Source organism: Tachypleus tridentatus, chromosome 1, assembly GCF_004210375.1.
Source record: "Tachypleus tridentatus isolate NWPU-2018 chromosome 1, ASM421037v1, whole genome shotgun sequence".
NCBI lineage: Eukaryota > Metazoa > Arthropoda > Merostomata > Xiphosura > Limulidae > Tachypleus > Tachypleus tridentatus.
Genome location: NC_134825.1, coordinates 179,748,690 through 179,767,974, shown reverse-complemented (window position 1 = coordinate 179,767,974; position 19,285 = coordinate 179,748,690). Strand labels below are relative to the sequence as shown.

The following is a 19,285-nucleotide window of genomic DNA, read 5'->3' as shown; positions in this document are numbered from 1 at the left end:
TTTGCAGTGTTGTTCAATCTCACGATGTTTCAATGGCTGTTTCAGTAACGTCGGTCATCAATTTCATGGTCTGTTTCAAAACTGTTCTTCAGTTTCACTCCACTTTTAACAGCGAGATCATCAATTTCACGGTCAGCTTCAGCAGTGCTGATTTTCAGTTGTTTCAATATCTGTTTTTGAACAATGATAGTCTTTAACTTGAGTGCGTATTTCAACAGTGTCTCTTATAACACAACTGGATTTCACTTTGAATTACTCTTTCAATAGAGTGAGTCATCAAGTTCACGGTGTTGATCTTCAATATCACTGAATTTCTCACCAGTTTAAGTCTTCAATTTCACTGTCTGTTTTCACACTGTTGGTCATTGACATCACTGTATGTTTCTAAATTATTGGTCTGAAGTTTCACTGGCAGTTTCAACACTGTTGGTCGTTAAGTTTACTGTTCGCTTGTACACCGTTGGTCTTCACTTTTATTGGCTGTTTCAACACTATTGGCCTTTACTTTCACTGACTGTCTCAACACTGTTGGTTTTCAATTTCAATGTCTGTCTAGACAGAGTACGTCTTCAGTTTTACTAACTTTATCGTCTTCAGTTTTACTAACTTTATCAACACCTTGGTCTTCGGTTTCACTCAACGGTTTGCAGTGTTGTTCAATTTCATGGATGTTTCAAAACTGTTGGTGTTCACTTTCAATGACTGTCTCAAGTCAACGTCGGTCATACTAACTTTCATGGTCTGTTTCACTAAACTGTTCAATTCAGTTTCAATGGCTCCACGTCGGTTTCAACATGGTCTGTTTCAAAACTGTTCTTCAGTTTCACTCCACTTTTAACAGTGAAGATCATCAATTTCACGGTCAGCTTCAGCAGTGCTGATTTTCAGTTGTTTCAATATCTGTTTTGAACAATGATAGTCTTTAACTTGAGTGCGTATTTCAACAGTGTCTCTTATAACACAACTGGATTTCACTTTGAATTACTCTTTCAATAGAGTGAGTCATCAAGTTCACGGTGTTGATCTTCAATATCACTGAATTTCTCACCAGTTTAAGTCTTCAATTTCACTGTCTGTTTTCACACTGTTGGTCATTGACATCACTGTATGTTTCTAAACTATTGGTCTGAAGTTTCACTGGCAGTTTCAACACTGTTGGTCGTTAAGTTTACTGTTCGCTTGTACACGTTGGTCTTCACTTTTTTGGTGTTTCAACACTATTGGCCTTTACTTTCACTGACTGTCTCAACACTGTTGGTTTTCAATTTCAATGTCTGTCTAGACAGAGTACGTCTTCAGTTTTACTAACTTTATCAACACCTTGGTCTTCGGTTTCACTGACGGTTTGCAGTGTTGTTCAATCTCACGATGTTTCAATGGCTGTTTCAGTAACGTCGATCATCAATTTCATGGTCTGTTTCAAAACTGTTCTTCAGTTTCACTCCACTTTTAACAGTGAAGATCATCAATTTCACGGTCACCTTCAGGAGTGCTGATTTTCAGTTGTTTCAATATCTGTTTTTGAACAATGATAGTCTTTAACTTGAGTGCGTATTTTAACAGTGTCTCTTATAACACAACTGGATTTCACTTTAAATTACTTTTTCAATAGAGTGAGTCATCAAGTTCACGGTGTTGATCTTCAATATCACTGAATTTCTCACCAGTTTAAGTCTTCAATTTCACTGTCTGTTTTCACACTGTTGGTCATTGACATCACTGTATGTTTCTAAACTATTGGTCTGAAGTTTCACTGGCAGTTTCAACACTGTTGGTCGTTAAGTTTACTGTTCGCTTGTACACCGTTGGTCTTCACCGTTGGCTGTTTCAACACACTTTACTTTCACTGACTGTCTCAACACTGTTGGTTTTCAATTTCAATGTCTGTCTAGACAGAGTACGTCTTCAGACTTTATCAACACCTTGGTCTTCGGTTTTCAATTTCAAGTTTGTCTTTCTCGGTCATCAATTTCATGGTCTGTTTCAAAACTGTTGGTCTTCACTTTCAATGACTGTCTCAACAGTCAACGTCTTCAGTTTTACTAACTTTATCAACACCTTGGTCTTCGGTTTCACTCACGGTTTGCAGTGTTGTTCAATCTCACGATGTTTCAATGGCTGTTTCAGTAACGTCGGTCATCAATTTCATGGTCTGTTTCAAAACTGTTCTTCAGTTTCACTCCACTTTTAACAGCGAAGATCATCAATTTCACGGTCAGCTTCAGCAGTGCTGATTTTCAGTTGTTTCAATATCTGTTTTGAACAATGATAGTCTTTAACTTGACTGCGTATTTCAACAGTTTCTCTTATAACACAACTGGATTTCACTTTGAATTACTCTTTCAATAGAGTGAGTCATCAAGTTCACGGTGTTGATCTTCAATATCATTGAATTTCTCACCAGTATAAGTCTTCCATTTCACTGTCTGTTTTCACACTGTTGGTCATTGACATCACTGTATGTTTCTAAACTATTGGTCTGAAGTTTCACTGGCAGTTTCAACACTGTTGGTCGTTAAGTTTACTGTTCGCTTGTACACCGTTGGTCTTCACTTTTATTGGCTGTTTCAACACTATTGGCCTTTACTTTCACTGACTGTCTCAACACTGTTGGTTTTCAATTTCAATGTCTGTCTAGACAGAGTACGTCTTCAGTTTTACTAACTTTATCAACACCTTGGTCTTCGGTTTCACTAACGGTTTGCAGTGTTGTTCAATCTCACGATGTTTCAATGGCTGTTTCAGTAACGTCGGTCATCAATTTCATGGTCTGTTTCAAAACTGTTCTTCAGTTTCACTCCACTTTTAACAGTGAAGATCATCAATTTCACGGTCACCTTCAGGAGTGCTGATTTTCAGTTGTTTCAATATCTGTTTTTGAACAATGATAGTCTTTAACTTGAGTGCGTATTTTAACAGTGTCTCTTATAACACAACTGGATTTCACTTTAAATTACTTTTTCAATAGAGTGAGTCATCAAGTTCACGGTGTTGATCTTCAATATCACTGAATTTCTCACCAGTTTAAGTCTTCAATTTCACTGTCTGTTTTCACACTGTTGGTCATTCACATCACTGTATGTTTCTAAACTATTGGTCTGAAGTTTCACTGGCAGTTTCAACACTCTTGGTCGTTAAGTTTACTGTTCGCTTGTACACCGTTGGTCTTCACTTTTATTGGCTGTTTAAACACTATTGGCATTTACTTTCACTGACTGTCTCAACACTGTTGGTTTTCAATGTCAATGTCTGTCTAGACAAAGTACGTCTTCAGTTTTACTATCTTTATCAACACCTTGGTCTTCGGTTTCACTAACGGTTTGCACAGTTTTGTTCAATTTCACTATGCTTCAACAGTGTTGGCCTTCACTTTCAATGGCTGTTGAAGTAGTGTCGGTCATCAATTTCATGGTCTGTTTCAAAACTGTTGGTGTTCACTTTCAATGACTGTCTCAACAGTCAACGTCTTTAGTTTTACTAACTTTATCAAAACCTTGGTCTTCGGTTTCACTGACGGTTTGCAGTGTTGTTCAATCTCACGATGTTTGAATGGCTGTTTCAGCAACGTCGGTCATCAATTTCAATGTATGTTTCAAAACTGTTCTTCAGTTTCACTCCACTTTTAACAGTGAAGATCATCAATTTCACGGTCACCTTCAGGAGTGCTGATTTTCAGTTGTTTCAATATCTGTTTTTGAACAATGATAGTCTTTAACTTGAGTGCGTATTTTAACAGTGTCTCTTATAACACAACTGGATTTCACTTTGAATTACTCTTTCAATAGAGTGAGTCATCAAGTTCACGGTGTTGATCTTCAATATCATTGAATTTCTCACCAGTATAAGTCTTCCATTTCACTGTCTGTTTTCACACTGTTGGTCATTGACATCACTGTATGTTTCTAAACTATTGGTCTGAAGTTTCACTGGCAGTTTCAACACTGTTGGTCGTTAAGTTTACTGTTCGCTTGTACACCGTTGGTCTTCACTTTTATTGGCTGTTTCAACACTATTGGCCTTTACTTTCACTGACTGTCTCAACACTGTTGGTTTTCAATTTCAATGTCTGTCTAGACAGAGTACGTCTTCAGTTTTACTAACTTTATCAACACCTTGGTCTTCGGTTTCACTAACGGTTTGCAGTGTTGTTCAATCTCACGATGTTTCAATGGCTGTTTCAGTAACGTCGGTCATCAATTTCATGGTCTGTTTCAAAACTGTTCTTCAGTTTCACTCCACTTTTAACAGTGAAGATCATCAATTTCACGGTCACCTTCAGGAGTGCTGATTTTCAGTTGTTTCAATATCTGTTTTTGAACAATGATAGTCTTTAACTTGAGTGCGTATTTTAACAGTGTCTCTTATAACACAACTGGATTTCACTTTGAATTACTCTTTCAATAGAGTGAGTCATCAAGTTCACGGTGTTGATCTTCAATATCACTGAATTTCTCACCAGTTTAAGTCTTGAATTTCACTGTCTGTTTTCACACTGTTGGTTATTGGCATCACTGTATGTTTCTAAATTATTGGTCTGAAGTTTCACTGGCAGATTCAACACTGTTGGTCGTTAAGTTTACTGTTCGCTTGTACACTGTTGGTCTTCACTTGTATTGGCTGTTTCAACACTATTGACCTTTACTTTCACTGACTGTCTCAACACTGTTGGTTTTCAATTTCAATGTCTGTCTAGACAGAGTACGTCTTCAGTTTTACTAACTTTATCAACACCTTGGTCTTCGGTTTCACTGACGGTTTGCAGTGTTGTTCAATCTCACGATGTTTCAATGGCTGTTTCAGTAACGTCGGTCATCAATTTCATGGTCTGTTTCAAAACTGTTCTTCAGTTTCACTCCACTTTTAACAGTGAAGATCATCAATTTCACGGTCAGCTTCAGCAGTGCTGATTTTCAGTTGTTTCAATATCTGTTTTTGAACAATGATAGTCTTTAACTTGAGTGCGTATTTCAACAGTGTCTCTTATAACACAACTGGATTTCACTTTGAATTACTCTTTCAATAGAGTGAGTCATCAAGTTCACGGTGTTGATCTTCAATATCACTGAATTTCTCACCAGTTTAAGTCTTCAATTTCACTGTCTGTTTTCACACTGTTGGTCATTGACATCACTGTATGTTTCTAAACTATTGGTCTGAAGTTTCACTGGCAGTTTCAACACTCTTGGTCGTTAAGTTTACTGTTCGCTTGTACACCGTTGGTCTTCACTTTTATTGGCTGTTTCAACACTATTGGCCTTTACTTTCACTGACTGTCTCAACACTGTTCGTTTTCAATGTCAATGTCTGTCTAGACAGAGTACGTCTTCAGTTTTACTAACTTTATCAACACCTTGGTCTTCGGTTTCACTAACGGTTTGCAGTGTTGTTCAATCTCACGATGTTTCAATGGCTGTTTCAGTAACGTCGGTCATCAATTTCATGGTCTGTTTCAAAACTGTTCTTCAGTTTCACTCCACTGTTTTCAACACTTTTAACAGAAGATCATCAATTTCACGGTCAGCTTCAGCAGTGCTGATTTTCAGTTGTTTCAATATCTGTTTTTGAACAATGATAGTCTTTAACTTGAGTGCGTATTTCAACAGTGTCTCTTATAACACAACTGGATTTCACTTTGAATTACTCTTTCAATAGAGTGAGTCATCAAGTTCACGGTGTTGATCTTCAATATCACTGAATTTCTCACCAGTTTAAGTCTTCAATTTCACTGTCTGTTTTCACACTGTTGGTCATTGACATCACTGTATGTTTCTAAACTATTGGTCTGAAGTTTCACTGGCAGTTTCAACACTGTTGGTCGTTAAGTTTACTGTTCGCTTGTACACCGTTGGTCTTCACTTTTATTGGCTGTTTCAACACTATTGGCCTTTACTTTCACTGACTGTCTCAACACTGTTGGTTTTCAATTTCAATGTCTGTCTAGTTTTACTAACTTTATCAACAGAGTACGTCTTCAGTTTTACTAACTTTATCAACACCTTGGTCTTCGGTTTCACTAACGGTTTGCAGTGTTGTTCAATCTCACGATGTTTCAATGGCTGTTTCAGTAACGTCGGTCATCAATTTCATGGTCTGTTTCAAAACTGTTCTTCAGTTTCACTCCACTTTTAACAGTGAAGATCATCAATTTCACGGTCAGCTTCAGCAGTGCTGATTTTCAGTTGTTTCAATATCTGTTTTTGAACAATGATAGTCTTTAACTTGAGTGCGTATTTTAACAGTGTCTCTTATAACACAACTGGATTTCACTTTGAATTACTCTTTCAATAGAGTGAGTCAACAAGTTCACGGTGTTGATCTTCAATATCATTGAATTTCTCACCAGTATAAGTCTTCAATTTCACTGTCTGTTTTCACACTGTTGGTCATTGACATCACTGTATGTTTCTAAACTATTGGTCTGAAGTTTCACTGGCAGTTTCAACACTGTTGGGCGTTAAGTTTACTGTTCGCTTGTGCACCGTTGGTCTTCACTTTTATTGGCTGTTTCAACACTATTGGCCTTTACTTTCACTGACTGTCTCAACACTGTTGGTTTTCAATTTCAATGTCTGTCTAGACAGAGTACGTCTTCAGTTTTACTAACTTTATCAACACCTTGGTCTTCGGTTTCACTGACGGTTTGCAGTGTTGTTCAATCTCACGATGTTTCAATGGCTGTTTCAGTAACGTCGGTCATCAATTTCATGGTCTGTTTCAAAACTGTTCTTCAGTTTCACTCCACTTTTAACAGTGAAGATCATCAATTTCACGGTCAGCTTCAGCAGTGCTGATTTTCAGTTGTTTCAATATCTGTTTTGAACAATGATAGTCTTTAACTTGAGTGCGTATTTCAACAGTGTCTCTTATAACACAACTGGATTTCACTTTGAATTACTCTTTCAATAGAGTGAGTCATCAAGTTCACGGTGTTGATCTTCAATATCACTGAATTTCTCACCAGTTTAAGTCTTCAATTTCACTGTCTGTTTTCACACTGTTGGTCATTGACATCACTGTATGTTTCTAAACTATTGGTCTGAAGTTTCACTGGCAGTTTCAACACTGTTGGTCGTTAAGTTTACTGTTCGCTTGTACACCGTTGGTCTTCACTTTTATTGGCTGTTTCAACACTATTGGCCTTTACTTTCACTGACTGTCTCAACACTGTTGGTCTTCAATTTCAATGTCTGTCTGGTGTTCACAGAGTACGTCTTCAGTTTTACTAACTTTATCAACACCTTGGTCTTCGGTTTCACTAACGGTTTGCAGTGTTGTTCAATCTCACGATGTTTCAATGGCTGTTTCAGTAACGTCGGTCATCAATTTCATGGTCTGTTTCAAAACTGTTCTTCAGTTTCACTCCACTTTTAACAGTGAAGATCATCAATTTCACGGTCAGCTTCAGCAGTGCTGATTTTCAGTTGTTTCAATATCTGTTTTTGAACAATGATAGTCTTTAACTTGAGTGCGTATTTCAACAGTGTCTCTTATAACACAACTGGATTTCACTTTGAATTACTCTTTCAATAGAGTGAGTCATCAAGTTCACGGTGTTGATCTTCAATATCACTGAATTTCTCACCAGTTTAAGTCTTCAATTTCACTGTCTGTTTTCACACTGTTGGTCATTGACATCACTGTATGTTTCTAAACTATTGGTCTGAAGTTTCACTGGCAGTTTCAACACTGTTGGTCGTTAAGTTTACTGTTCGCTTGTACACCGTTGGTCTTCACTTTTATTGGCTGTTTCAACACTATTGGCCTTTACTTTCACTGACTGTCTCAACACTGTTGGTTTTCAATTTCAATGTCTGTCTAGACAGAGTACGTCTTCAGTTTTACTAACTTTATCAACACCTTGGTCTTCGGTTTCACTAACGGTTTGCAGTGTTGTTCAATCTCACGATGTTTCAATGGCTGTTTCAGTAACGTCGGTCATCAATTTCATGGTCTGTTTCAAAACTGTTCTTCAGTTTCACTCCACTTTTAACAGTGAAGATCATCAATTTCACGGTCAGCTTCAGCAGTGCTGATTTTCAGTTGTTTCAATATCTGTTTTTGAACAATGATAGTCTTTAACTTGAGTGCGTATTTCAACAGTGTCTCTTATAACACAACTGGATTTCACTTTGAATTACTCTTTCAATAGAGTGAGTCATCAAGTTCACGGTGTTGATCTTCAATATCACTGAATTTCTCACCAGTTTAAGTCTTCAATTTCACTGTCTGTTTTCACACTGTTGGTCATTGACATCACTGTATGTTTCTAAACTATTGGTCTGAAGTTTCACTGGCAGTTTCAACACTGTTGGTCGTTAAGTTTACTGTTCGCTTGTACACCGTTGGTCTTCACTTTTATTGGCTGTTTCAACACTATTGGCCTTTACTTTCACTGACTGTCTCAACACTGTTGGTTTTCAATTTCAATGTCTGTCTAGACAGAGTACGTCTTCAGTTTTACTAACTTTATCAACACCTTGGTCTTCGGTTTCACTAACGGTTTGCAGTGTTGTTCAATCTCACGATGTTTCAATGGCTGTTTCAGTAACGTCGGTCATCAATTTCATGGTCTGTTTCAAAACTGTTCTTCAGTTTCACTCCACTTTTAACAGTGAAGATCATCAATTTCACGGTCAGCTTCAGCAGTGCTGATTTTCAGTTGTTTCAATATCTGTTTTTGAACAATGTCAGTCTTTAACTTGAGTGCGTATTTCAACAGTGTCTCTTATAACACAACTGGATTTCACTTTGAATTACTCTTTCAATAGAGTGAGTCATCAAGTTCACGGTGTTGATCTTCAATATCACTGAATTTCTCACCAGTTTAAGTCTTCAATTTCACTGTCTGTTTTCACACTGTTGGTCATTGACATCACTGTATGTTTCTAAACTATTGGTCTGAAGTTTCACTGGCAGTTTCAACACTGTTGGTCGTTTACACCGTTGGTCTTCACTTTTACTGTTCGCTTGTCAACACTGTTCGGTTTCACAATTTCACCGTTCAGTTTTACTAACTTTATCAACACCTTGGTCTTCGGTTTCACTAACGGGCTGTTTTCAACACTATTGGCCTTCACTTTCAATGGCTGTTCAGTAGTGTCGGTCTTCAATTTCATGGTCTGTTTCAAAACTGTTGGTGTTCACTTTCAATGACTGTCTCAACAGTCAACGTCTTCAGTTTTACTAACTTTATCAACACCTTGGTCTTCGGTTTCACTAACGGTTTGCAGTGTTGTTCAATCTCACGATGTTTCAATGGCTGTTTCAGTAACGTCGGTCATCAATTTCATGGTCTGTTTCAAAACTGTTCTTCAGTTTCACTCCACTTTTAACAGTGAAGATCATCAATTTCACGGTCACCTTCAGGAGTGCTGATTTTCAGTTGTTTCAATATCTGTTTTTGAACAATGATAGTCTTTAACTTGAGTGCGTATTTCAACAGTGTCTCTTATAACACAACTGGATTTCACTTTGAATTACTCTTTCAATAGAGTGAGTCATCAAGTTCACGGTGTTGATCTTCAATATCACTGAATTTCTCACCAGTTTAAGTCTTCAATTTCACTGTCTGTTTTCACACTGTTGGTCATTGACATCACTGTATGTTTCTAAACTATTGGTCTGAAGTTTCACTGGCAGTTTCAACACTGTTGGTCGTTAAGTTTACTGTTCGCTTGTACACCGTTGGTCTTCACTTTTATTGGCTGTTTCAACACTATTGGCCTTTACTTTCACTGACTGTCTCAACACTGTTGGTCTTCAATTTCAATGTCTGTCTAGACAGAGTACGTCTTCAGTTTTACTAACTTTATCAACACCTTGGTCTTCGGTTTCACTAACGGTTTGCAGTGTTGTTCAATCTCACGATGTTTCAATGGCTGTTTCAGTAACGTCGGTCATCAATTTCATGGTCTGTTTCAAAACTGTTCTTCAGTTTCACTCCACTTTTAACAGCGAAGATCATCAATTTCACGGTCAGCTTCAGCAGTGCTGATTTTCAGTTGTTTCAATATCTGTTTTTGAACAATGATAGTCTTTAACTTGAGTGCGTATTCAACAGTGTCTCTTATAACACAACTGGATTTCACTTTGAATTACTCTTTCAATAGAGTGAGTCATCAAGTTCACGGTGTTGATCTTCAATATCACTGAATTTCTCACCAGTTTAAGTCTTCAATTTCACTGTCTGTTTTCACACTGTTGGTCATTGACATCACTGTATGTTTCTAAACTATTGGTCTGAAGTTTCACTGGCAGTTTCAACACTGTTGGTCGTTAAGTTTACTGTTCGCTTGTGCACCGTTGGTCTTCACTTTTATTGGCTGTTTCAACACTATTGGCCTTTACTTTCACTGACTGTCTCAACACTGTTGGTTTTCAATTTCAATGTCTGTCTAGACAGAGTACGTCTTCAGTTTTACTAACTTTATCAACACCTTGGTCTTCGGTTTCACTGACGGTTTGCAGTGTTGTTCAATCTCACGATGTTTCAATGGCTGTTTCAGTAACGTCGGTCATCAATTTCATGGTCTGTTTCAAAACTTGTTCTTCAGTTTCACTCCAGTGTTTTAACAGCGAAGATCATCAATTTCACGGTCAGCTTCAGCAGTGCTGATTTTCAGTTGTTTCAATATCTGTTTTTGAACAATGATAGTCTTTAACTTGAGTGCGTATTCAACAGTGTCTCTTATAACACAACTGGATTTCACTTTGAATTACTCTTTCAATAGAGTGAGTCATCAAGTTCACGGTGTTGATCTTCAATATCACTGAATTTCTCACCAGTTTAAGTCTTCAATTTCACTGTCTGTTTTCACACTGTTGGTCATTGACATCACTGTATGTTTCTAAACTATTGGTCTGAAGTTTCACTGGCAGTTTCAACACTGTTGGTCGTTAAGTTTACTGTTCGCTTGTGCACCGTTGGTCTTCACTTTTATTGGCTGTTTCAACACTATTGGCCTTTACTTTCACTGACTGTCTCAACACTGTTGGTCTTCAATTTCAATGTCTGTCTAGACAGAGTACGTCTTCAGTTTTACTAACTTTATCAACACCTTGGTCTTCGGTTTCACTGACGGTTTGCAGTGTTGTTCAATCTCACGATGTTTCAATGGCTGTTTCAGTAACGTCGGTCATCAATTTCATGGTCTGTTTCAAAACTGTTCTTCAGTTTCACTCCACTTTTAACAGTAGAAGATCATCAATTTCACGGTCAGCTTCAGCAGTGCTGATTTTCAGTTGTTTCAATATCTGTTTTGAACAATGATAGTCTTTAACTTGAGTGCGTATTTCAACAGTGTCTCTTATAACACAACTGGATTTCACTTTGAATTACTCTTTCAATAGAGTGAGTCATCAAGTTCACGGTGTTGATCTTCAATATCACTGAATTTCTCACCAGTTTAAGTCTTCAATTTCACTGTCTGTTTTCACACTGTTGGTCATTGACATCACTGTATGTTTCTAAACTATTGGTCTGAAGTTTCACTGGCAGTTTCAACACTGTTGGTCGTTAAGTTTACTGTTCGCTTGTACACCGTTGGTCTTCACTTTTATTGGCTGTTTCAACACTATTGGCCTTTACTTTCACTGACTGTCTCAACACTGTTGGTCTTCAATTTCAATGTCTGTCTATGACAGAGTACGTCTTCAGTTTTACTAACTTTATCAACACCTTGGTCTTCGGTTTCACTAACGGTTTGCAGGTTGTTCAATCTCACGATGTTTCAATGGCTGTTTCAGTAACGTCGGTCATCAATTTCATGGTCTGTTTCAAAATTGTTCTTCAGTTTCACTCCACTTTCAACAGCGAAGATCATCAATTTCACGGTCAGCTTCAGCAGTGCTGATTTTCAGTTGTTTCAATATCTGTTTTTGAACAATGTAGTCTTTAACTTGAGTTGCGTACTTTCAACAGTGTCTCTTATAACACACACCTTGGGATTTCACGGTTTTACTCTTTCAATAGGTGAGTCATGTTCACGGTGTTGATCTTCAATCTCACTGAATTTCTCACCAGTTTTGGTCTTCAATTTCACTGGCTGTTTCACACTGTCGGTCATCAATTTCATGGTATGTTTCAAAACTGTTGGTGTTCACTTTCAATGACTGTCTCAACAGTCAACGTCTTCAGTTTTTAACTTTTCAACACCTGTTCGGTTTCACTAACGGTCTTCACGTTGTTCAATTGGATGTTTCAACTTCACTTTCATTGGCAGTGGTGTCGGTCATCAATTTCACTGACTGTTTCAAAACTGTTGGTGTTCACTTTCAATGTCTGTCTCAACAGTCAACGTCTTCAGTTTTACTAACTTTATCAACACCTTGGTCTTCGGTTTCACTAACGGTTTGCAGTGTTGTTCAATCTCACGATGTTTCAATGGCTGTTTCAGTAACGTCGGTCATCAATTTCATGGTCTGTTTCAAAACTGTTCTTCAGTTTCACTCCACTTTTAACAGTGAAGATCATCAATTTCACGGTCAGCTTCAGCAGTGCTGATTTTCAGTTGCTTCAATATCTGTTTTGAACAATTATAGTCTTTAACTTGACTGCGTATTTCAACAGTTTCTCTTATAACACAACTGGATTTCACTTTGAATTACTCTTTCAATAGAGTGAGTCATCAAGTTCACGGTGTTGATCTTCAATATCACTGAATTTCTCACCAGTTTAAGTCTTCAATTTCACTGTCTGTTTTCACACTGTTGGTCATTGACATCACTGTATGTTTCTAAACTATTGGTCTGAAGTTTCACTGGCAGTTTCAACACTGTTGGTCGTTAAGTTTACTGTTCGCTTGTGCACCGTTGGTCTTCACTTTTATTGGCTGTTTCAACACTATTGGCCTTTACTTTCACTGACTGTCTCAACACTGTTGGTTTTCAATTTCAATGTCTGTCTAGACAGAGTACGTCTTCAGTTTTACTAACTTTATCAACACCTTGGTCTTCGGTTTCACTGACGGTTTGCATAGTTTTGTTCAATTTCACTATGCTTCAACAGTGTTGGTCTTCACTTTCAATGACTGTCTCAACAGTCAACGTCTTCAGTTTTACTAACTTTATCAACACCTTGGTCTTCGGTTTCACTAACGGTTTGCAGCGTTGTTCAATCTCACGATGTTTACACAGTGTTGGCCTTCACTTTCAATGGCTGTTGCAGTGGTGTCGGTCATCAATTTCATGGTCTGTTTCAAAACTGTTGGTGTTCACTTTCAATGACTGTCTCAACAGTCAACGTCTTCAGTTTTACTAACTTTATCAACACCTTGGTCTTCGGTTTCACTAACGGTTTGCAGTGTTGTTCAATCTCACGATGTTTCAATGGCTGTTTCAGTAACGTCGGTCATCAATTTCATGGTCTGTTTCAAAACTGTTCTTCACTTTCACTCCACTTTTAACAGTGTCGATCATCAATTTCACGGTCAGCTTCAGCAGTGCTGATTTTCAGTTGTTTCAATATCTGTTTTGAACAATGTAGTCTTTAACTTGAGTGCGTATTTCAACAGTGTCTCTTATAACACAACTGGATTTCACTTTGAATTACTCTTTCAATAGAGTGAGTCATCAAGTTCACGGTGTTGATCTTCAATATCACTGAATTTCTCACCAGTTTAAGTCTTCAATTTCACTGTCTGTTTTCACACTGTTGGTCATTGACATCACTGTATGTTTCTAAACTATTGGTCTGAAGTTTCACTGGCAGTTTCAACACTGTTGGTCGTTAAGTTTACTGTTCGCTTGTGCACCGTTGGTCTTCACTTTTATTGGCTGTTTCAACACTATTGGCCTTTACTTTCACTGACTGTCTCAACACTGTTGGTTTTCAATTTCAATGTCTGTCTAGACAGAGTACGTCTTCAGTTTTACTAACTTTATCAACACCTTGGTCTTCGGTTTCACTGACGGTTTGCATAGTTTTGTTCAATTTCACTATGCTTCCACAGTGTTGGTCTTCACTTTCAATGACTGTCTCAACAGTCAACGTCTTCAGTTTTACTAACTTTATCAAGACCTTGGTCTTCGGTTTCACTAACGGTTTGCAGCGTTGTTCAATCTCACGATGTTTACACGGTGTTGGTCTTCACTTTCAATGGGTGTTGCAGTGGTGTCGGTCATCAATTTCATGGTATGTTTCAAAACTGTTGGTGTTCACTTTCAATGACTGTCTCAACAGTCAACGTCTTCAGTTTTATTAACTTTATCAACACCTTGGTCTTCGGTTTAACTAACGGTTTGCAGTGTTGTTCAATCTCACGATGTTTCAATGGCTGTTTCAGTAACGTCGGTCATCAATTTCATGGTCTGTTTCAAAACTGTTCTTCAGTTTCACTCCACTTTTAACAGTGAAGATCATCAATTTCACGGTCACCTTCAGGAGTGCTGATTTTCAGTTGTTTCAATATCTGTTTTTGAACAATGATAGTCTTTAACTTGAGTGCGTATTTTAACAGTGTCTCTTATAACACAACTGGATTTCACTTTGAATTACTCTTTCAATAGAGTGAGTCATCAAGTTCACGGTGTTGATCTTCAATATCACTGAATTTCTCACCAGTTTAAGTCTTCAATTTCACTGTCTGTTTTCACACTTTTCGTCTTTGACATCACTATATGTTTTAACACTATTGGTTTGAAGTTTTACTGGCTGTTTCAACACTGTTGGTCGTCAAGTTTACTGTTCTCTTATAAACTGTTGGTCTTTACTTTCAGTTCTGTTCCAACATTGTTGGTCTTTCGTTTCACTGACTTTTTAAATTGTTGATCTTCACCTTCACTGTTTGAACACTGTTGGTCTTAAAATTCACTGATTTAACACTATTGGTCTGCAGTTTCACTGGCTGTTTCAACAGTTTAAGTCTTCAATTTTTCTGTCTATTTCAAAGGTGTTAATCTTCACTTTCATTGACTCATTCAACATCGTAGGTTTTTTAATTTCACTCTCTGTTCCAACACTGTTGGTTTACACTTTCATTTAATATTTCAACAGTTGAGGTCTTCAATTTTACTGTCCGTTTCACAGGAGTGGATCTTCACATTCATTTACTGTTTCATCACTGCTAACCTTGATTTTAACTGATTGTTTTCACATTATTAGTGTTCAATTTCACTGCCCGTTCAACACCGTGTATCTTCACTTTCATTAACTGTTTTTACACTGTTGTTCTTCAATTTCACTGTGTGTTGCAACACTAATGGTGGTATGTTTTTCTGTCTGTGTCGACACAATTGGTTTTAAGTTTGAATTTTTTTTTGAACACTATCGGTATTCACTTTAATTGACTGTTGCACACTGTTAGTCTTCACTTTCACTTTTAACAGTGTTGTTCTTCAGTTTCAGTGACTATTTTCACACTATTGTTCTTCACTTTCACTTCTATTTCAACACTGTTGTTCTTCAGTTTCAGTGACTTTTCACATTGTTGGTCTTCACTTTTACTGACTCTTTTAACACTCTTGGTCTTCAATTTCACTGAAAGTTTTATTATTGTTTTAGTATGCTGCTGAGACTTCTCGTTGTTGAAAACTCATGTTTGTAATGTTCTGGTGAGACTTTTGTTACAGATAACTCATGTTTGAATCGTTCTAGTGAAAATTCTGGTTACTGATAACTCATGTTTCTGTTCTCTGGTTTCTGGTTACTGATAACTCTGGTGGGACTTCTGGTTACTGATAACTCATGTTTCTTGTTCTCGGGTGGGACTTGTCGTTAATAAAAACTCATGTTTGTAATCTTATACTGACATTTCTTGTTACCCATAACTCATGTTTGTAGTGTTGTGGTGATACTTTTGATTACTATAAAATTATGTTCATCGTGTTCTGGTGAGACGTCTCGTTGCTGATAACTCATGTTATAGTATTACTCTGGTGAGATTTCTGCTTACTGATAACCCATGGTTGTAGTTCTCTGGTGGGACTTCTGGTCACTTAAAAGTAATGTTTGTAGTGTTCTGGTGAGACTTGTGGTCAGTGAAAACTCATGTTTGGAGTTCTCTAGTGGGGCTTCTGGTAACTGAAACTCATACTTGTTGTGTTCTGGTGAGACAAAAGGTAAGGAGGTATACAGTGAAGGGTCAGAAATAGGATAACTGTGTGCTGAGCAGTTGATCTGAACTCAATTGGTCACTTTTGCAAACATGTCCCAAATATTTCAAAGTTTCTAAATCTGGATAATACAAGTGAGAATAATTATAAGTTACAATAAAAATATAAGTAAAGTGTGTTAATGAGATTTTGATTTTCTATGTTTGTATAGAAAGTGTTTTGTAAAAAGCCACTCAACAATAACATACCGTTACGTCACATGTTGATATGTGAATGATAGTGTTATTAATTTATAACAAGTTAGTGTAGAATATCCTGTTTGTTCTCAACATTATTCATACCTCTTATACTGTTAGTTAAATAGTTAATGTGAACTTACTTTCATCCGTAGCTTTTCACAATCAACACGAGAAGTGACCGTCATACACAGGAGGCAGATGAACGGATGGACAGACACTACGGTTCACAATGTAAAACAAGAAGTACGTAATGTCCGATCACATTCAAATATTGTCTGCATCCACTTTCAAAGTCAGTCTTCTTTGTTGCTGTGTAGATCCATTCTGTAATATCATACATGAGTAAAATAAAAAGATTGTTGTTAGTAAACCACTAAGAAAATTGTACAAAAACAAGACATGAGTAATTATTATGTATAGAAATGATAATTAATTAACAAATACAATCATAGGATTTGGAGTCAATAGGTAGATTGTCTACTGGAGAAACTCGTCAGAGTTCACATTTAAACAAACATAAAAGTCTGGATTGGTTGAAATTCTTGACATACACTGAATGAATGATTCATAATTATAAAGTCTAAAGTATTTATGAATAAAACTGTTAGTATACATTTATAATTATGTTTTACTTAAAGTTTAAAATATGATATGTGGGTGTGCACTCAACATGTGAAAGGTGCTCCCAAATCGGGGTAGGGTAAAAAAAAAGCAGTAAGATAGATGACAAAAACAAAAAGCACACAGCAATAAGGTGACAGATAATTGCTTTTATATAACTCATAAATTATGTTATAGTTCCAGATTAGTTTAACACCTTATCATACCCATGGGATTTTTCCTAACTAACAACATCCGAATTTATCTTCGTTCATGGCTTGTCCATATTTCATGATTGTATGTGTTTCTGGGTTGGCTTGTCCATACTTCACGAGTGTGTGTGTTTCTGGGTTGGCTTGTCCATACTTCACGAGTGTGTGTGTTTCTGGGTTGGCTTGTCCATACTTCACGAGTGTGTGTGTTTCTGGGTTGGCTTGTCCATACTTCACGAGTGTGTGTGTTTCTGGGTTGGCTTGTCCATACTTCACGAGTGTGTGTGTTTCTGGGTTGGCTTGTCCATACTTCACGAGTGTGTGTGTTTCTGGGTTGGCTTGTCCATACTTCACGAGTGTGTGTGTTTCTGGGTTGGCTTGTCCATACTTCACGAGTGTGTGTGTTTCTGGGTTGGCTTGTCCATACTTCACGAGTGTGTGTGTTTCTGGGTTGGCTTGTCCATACTTCACGAGTGTGTGTGTTTCTGGGTTGGCTTGTCCATACTTCACGAGTGTGTGTGTTTCTGGGTTGGCTTGTCCATACTTCACGAGTGTGTGTGTTTCTGGGTTGGCTTGTCCATACTTCACGAGTGTGTGTGTTTCTGGGTTGGCTTGTCCATATTTCACGAGTGTGTGTGTTTCTGGGTTGACTTGTCCATATTTCACGAGTGTGTGTGTTTCTGGGTTGACTTGTCCATACTTCACGAGTGTGTGTGTTTCTGTGACTTGTCCATACTTCACGAGTGTGTGTGGCTTGTCCATACTTCACGAGTGTGTGTGTTTCTGGGTTGGCTTGTCCATACTTCACGAGTGTGTGTGTTTCTGGGTTGGCTTGTCCATACTTCACGAGTGTGTGTGTGTTTCTGGGTTGGGTTGTCCATACTTCACGAATGTGTGTGTTTCTGGGTTGGCTTGTCCATACTTCACAAGTGTGTGTGTTTCTGGGTTGACTTGTCCATATTTCACGAGAGTGTGTGTTTCTGGGTTGGTATTTGGGTTAACATTATTTGGCGCCCGTTCACGAAACGAAAAATTACCCCTGGGCGGTCACGAGTGAAGACAGTAAAGTCTGTTATATTCAAAAACTGAACGCCAGTATGCTGTGAATCTGAAAAATGGGGCATTAAAGTTAAAAAGTCTACTTTGAAATTTGCTTTCTTTCAGAATGCAGTCTTTGATACATCATTCCAAAGTTTCTCCATTTTAGTGAACGAAACCAAACTTTCATAAATTCGTTAAATTATCAGATTTATCTAAAAAGACTACTGGTTTCTTTATTTTGACTAAATGCCACACGAGTGCTATCCGTTATAGCCGTCAGTAATTTAGCAGTGAAAGAAAAGAGGAAAGGTGCCTAGTGATTACCATCCACTGTTTTACAAAAAAACTGTTGGATTGATTGTAACAATATACCGCCCAGTCACGTGTCATAAAGGAAAGCATGTTTGGTGAAGTAAATGTTGGATCAACAATTTCGAACAAAACATCAACTGAACATAAATTTTACTGGAAAAGTTCAAAGTACACTGTACTAACCTTAGAATCATTGATACCAGTGTTGATTAGACCAATTTACTAAACAAGTGGAATCAATGGAACGAAGACAAATTATTCAGTGTGAACATGTCCAAACTTTGAGGTTGAATTGACGAACTAACAGCATTCAATTCTAGTTTTATCATAATGACCAGATTGTTAACCTATATAATTATAAATAATCAGTGTAAATAAGTCCTAACTAAAATGAGAACTTGATGAAAATATTGCTTATTCTTGTAAACTCTACCACATTATCAATGGACCTTAACTGATTGTCACCCAACGTGAGGTAACATTCCAAAGATACCTGAGAGATCGTAGAAATAAAAATGTCGTAAACGTTTTAGTAATGATGATACGACACCGGGTGAACCATCACAGTATATTGAAGTTGTTCTTAGTAATGATGATGATACGACACCAGGTGAACCATCATAGTATATTAAATTGTTGTTAGTAATGATGATACGACACCAGGTGAACCATCACAGTATATTATGTTGTTCTTAGTAATGATGATACGACACCAGGTGAACCATCATAGTATATTAAATTGTTGTTAGTAATGATGATACGACACCAGGTGAACCATCACAGTATATTAAGTTGTTGTTAGTAATGATGATACGACACCAGGTGAACCAT

The 19,285-nt window shown here is 37.4% G+C and overlaps 1 long non-coding RNA gene across 4 annotated transcripts in view; it reads right to left on the bottom strand.

The window, feature by feature from the left end:
• The window catches only part of LOC143231704 (uncharacterized), a 390,747-nt gene that overhangs the window by 26,900 nt on the left and 344,562 nt on the right, over window positions 1-19,285 (bottom strand). The gene's annotated exons all lie outside the window — the stretch shown is intronic.